The following is a 4,352-nucleotide window of genomic DNA, read 5'->3' on the forward strand; positions in this document are numbered from 1 at the left end:
CCTCTGTCCCGATCATCCCTCTAAACCACCCCGTTCTCCGACGAACGCCGGCACCGACCCCCTACCCAGAGTCAACCTTCGAACTTCCTTTCGCGGTTCTCACTCATCCACGGCTAGCACTCGCCGCCGAGACCACAGACGGCAACGACCTTCCCATCTCGTGCTGAGGGCAGAGCAGAAAAGTGACCGAAGCGTCAAAAAATTTCAGGCACATGACGTTTAGCAAAAGCGATACAAGAGCTTTGAGTACTTTTGCAAAGAAAAAAAATCAATGGTAACAAGCACGTGAAAGAATCACATCAGGCACATGGTGTGATATGAAACTCTCACTGTGAGTAGCAGCTACTTAAAGCTGTAAGTCATAAGAAAAATACATCCATATATGACATGTCCATCAATCCAAATGTTAACGAAACCAGAAACCTAGACATAAAGGTCACTCCGGTTTGCTCTATGTGAGATAATCCAGACTAGCTGTAACGGAAATTGAGAATGGGACCGTAAAAATCAGGTCCCAAGAAGCAATGACAAAATCGGGCAAGACGCTACTTTTCTAGTGCCGTCAACCACTATCCACACTTGGCCGATTAGTTAATGGGAAGAACTGTCATGGAGTATGAGCAGAGGGGCCACTCTTCATTGCCTGGACTGTTCCTTCTTGGCCTGTCTCCACAGTATCTTCATGTTTGCTCCTGTAACAAGAGTGGAAAACATAAGAATCTGAAGACGTCTAATTCAGTAATGATATCTATGAAGGACAGACAGTTTTGGAATGGCTTCCCAATATATCTGCATCAGGGTTAATAAGATTAGTAAGACAACTGAATGGAACCCATGAAAATCTCCATAGATCTATTCAGGATATCCTCAAGAACAATGTTCTAGCACATGTATGCTTGCATGGAGCAAATAATTACACAATCTTCATCATAGAACACAAACACCATTTCCCAGACACTGGTTAATACTTCCTCCGTTCCAAAATATTTGCAGAGGAAGTAATTATCAACTTCTGCTTCAGCCAGAAGTCTAATTTTTCTCTGTTTTTAGGAACATATGTGATTCTTCTTTGCATGACTTAAAAATGTTTGATATTGTCCTATTAAAAGCTGCATGCTGCTAAACAACCATGACTGTACCTTAGGTGCATTTTGCTGCAGCCCACCGGAACCCTTTTCTGTTGGTTGTGACAACCAACGAGGCTTGATCTCATCCACCAGCTCGGAGCATCATGGAATGATGTACACAGGTTCTACAAAAAAGAGGTTAGTGGAGCATGCCATGGTCCATAAATGAGCTTACCTGCACAAACAATGACCTACCAATGCAAGTCTGAAAAAAAGTATTTGTGCGTTCTGTTTTGTCGAGCCATTGACTACAGCCTGTGCATACTACAGGCATCAAATATCGTCCTGATGATTTCTACAACCTACTCCCCCAAGTTTCAAGAACCTATTGCATTCATATGTTATGACAGCAAGACATTTCATCAATGCCCCTTTTCCCTATTATACTATTGTACGATTGTAAGAGCAAAACTATATGTGTAGCTCTAGCGTGATTTTCCATCTTAAGAGTCTAATGCCCTGCATAAAGATCCATATCAACTTATTAATGAACGGGGAAAGGAAGGCATATAATTCATACGATACACAAAGAAATCGAGCTTTCGAAGATTGTTGGTTGGCTAGATTACATAGATCCAAACTGTTTTGAAGCAATAGCTTGGCTTTGTTTTTCCTCCAAGCATCATGAGAAACAAAAATCCGCAATTTTTAGCATCATATTGTCATCTAGAAATATGTTTGCAGGTCTAAGGTCTAAGCGAACAATATATCTCTTGTGAAGATAATGTAAACCCTCGCAAATTCCTTGATTATTTGATAGCGCTCTCTACATGCAGACCCATGCATCTTGAATCTACAAAGAAGAGAAGAACGTTAATTTTTTAAGAAAGTTAAGTCAATCAATCTTTCAAGTTGATAGATAATAGACAGCATACTTGTTACATAGGCATGTAGATTCGCCTAGGTAGACATGCAACGCAGAGCAATCATTTGCCTTTTTTTGTATTTTGGTCTTTCCTTGTGAGTCAACACAATATCCAATAGATCATACTATATTTTTGCTCTTATTTTTTATCATGCATTGCAATTGTCCCATGCCACACAATTTCTGCAATTATCACAAATCTTGTCAACACCGGCTGAAGTTTTAAGATAAACTATAGTTATAACCATGAGAGTTTTAAGTTATCATACCTCAATGAAGAGAATCTCAATGGACAAAGCGCTATGAAATAATCAAGGGAATTTGTGAGGGTTTGCATTATCTCCACAAGATTCATATTCTCCAATTAGACCTCAAACCTGCAAATATATTGCTTGATGACAACATGGTGCCAAAAATTGCAGATTTTGGTCTCTCAAGATGCTTTGAAGAAAAGCAAAGCCAGGCCTGCTATTACTTCAAAACTGTCAGGATCTATGAAAGCGTTTTGAGCTTTCATCCACTAACACGCACTGCAGCTCATTTCTCGTGGATCTGAAAGTTAAACAAGATGAGAAGTATTAGTTATGAAGTTACTATCCCAACTAATCATCATAAATGGCAAAATTACAGACTCTTATGCTCACATAAAAAACATTGGTACATAGATTTCTCTATAAAGAACGAAAAAAAATCTTAGATACACTTTATTAGGATGAAGATGTGAAACACTCTTACACCCACATGTAAAACTTTGGTAGATAAGTTTCTAGAAAAGTAAAACTTCATAGATACAGTTCATTAGGATAAATATGTGAGACGATAAGTCTCGGTAAATTCCGACAATATTGTCCACACAGACACAAGCGAAGGGAGTATATGGCTACTGATAAATCCACCTTGCCCACCGCTACTCGACCTACTGACGCGCTTGACAACATGGATAAAAAAATACTATGAACATAGATCTACGACGATGAAAAGTAATCAGTACGAGCAGCTTGTAAGTTCAGAAGCTACTACGATGATATATATGACGGGAAGAGCGTATGCAAGAGCGACACAAAACAAATCATCGGAAGAAACTTCTGCCAAGAGGGGGGAAGACGGGGGTTACCTAGGGGAGGCCTGCTGCCTACGAGCTTCATATCTGGTGAGAGCTCGTGAGGTCGAGAGGGTACTCTTATAAAGGAAAACGAGCCTCAGATCTGGATCCGGCGTCAGAATAAAGATGAGATTTACACCCCTGACGATGCCTTTAATTATGCGGGAATCCAGCTGGTTGGTCTGCTTTTAACGTACCTGCTGACAAGGTCCACTCTCTACGCACGGACCGAAAGATGCCCACCCTCCCTTCGTTGGAAATGGTCACGGCATCGCACGCTGGGTAAAATGTAAACTTTTTTTTTTACCGGAAATACAGGTATAGGCACTTGATCAAGAGCATCTCCCATTTGTTGAAAAAATTGGAGTGTTTTTTATTAGATGCACAAATATACGAAGGATATCCCCTGCACTAAAAGCATCTCCATTCATTCGGCCCCCCAGCACAGCAGCAGGCGCTATTTCAGGCCATCACCCGACGCTTTTTAGGTCCTGGGTGTGATATAGGCCCCAGTCACGCTTCCAGAGGCCGCCTCAAGACATTTAAATTCAAACTTCGCATTTCCCGCTACCAAAAAAGGCCACGAGTCCGGCGATCAGCGCCACAAGTCCGGCGCTCAGCATGCCACAGTTCGGCGATCAAATGGCATAAAAGTTCGGCGTTCAAAAGGAAGGACGCGTAGGCAATTCATCAAACGGAGGCGCCGTCCAGCGCCGCGTCCAGTGGCGTCAGACTCGCGGGAATCGACGTGCGCGGGCTGGTCAGCGCCGGCGAGGTCGGCGAGGCTTCTATGCTTGGCGTCACGGAGGCGTCGCTCGGGCTTGGCGGCGGCATTGGGGTCGAAGTGGGAGTTGGCGCCGCCGTCGACGTCATCTGGTTCAGGATGAGGCCACGCTTCGCCAGGTACCACGCCTTGACCTGCTCGTCCATCGCCGACATGTCCGCCCCTCCCCCCACATCAGGAAAGTCAGGTCGGTGTTCCTCTTCTTCGCGGCAACATTGATCCGGAGCAGGTCAAGCTTGACGGCGTTGTTCGTTATCAACGCCGACCATCGCGCCTCGGTTTTCTCTTCCCTCTTGGCGGCCCGAATCTGCACGTCAGCGATGCAATGCTCGATGGACTCGTGCACACGCGCGGTAGCCGACTCGACGTGTTTCGCTGACTTGGCCTTTTTGTTGTCGTCCGGGCGCCCGTCGGCCGCGCCTGGCGTCGGCGTGTCCGGCTTGTACGTCTCCTTGGCCTTGGCGGGGGTGCGTC

The 4,352-nt window shown here is 44.4% G+C and overlaps 1 long non-coding RNA gene across 1 annotated transcript; it reads right to left on the bottom strand.

The window, feature by feature from the left end:
* Positions 1-259: 259 nt before the first annotated feature.
* Positions 260-3,258, bottom strand: LOC119286420. The gene is made up of 5 exons (XR_005140428.1): positions 3,107-3,258; positions 2,262-2,544; positions 2,003-2,175; positions 1,140-1,920; positions 260-692 (listed from the first exon to the last, which is right to left on the bottom strand). It is a non-coding gene; the product is annotated as an uncharacterized LOC119286420 (long non-coding RNA).
* Between the last annotated feature and the right edge of the window lie 1,094 nt (positions 3,259-4,352).

This window comes from Triticum dicoccoides, chromosome 4A (genome assembly GCF_002162155.2).
Source record: "Triticum dicoccoides isolate Atlit2015 ecotype Zavitan chromosome 4A, WEW_v2.0, whole genome shotgun sequence".
In the NCBI taxonomy this organism is placed as follows: domain Eukaryota; kingdom Viridiplantae; phylum Streptophyta; class Magnoliopsida; order Poales; family Poaceae; genus Triticum; species Triticum dicoccoides.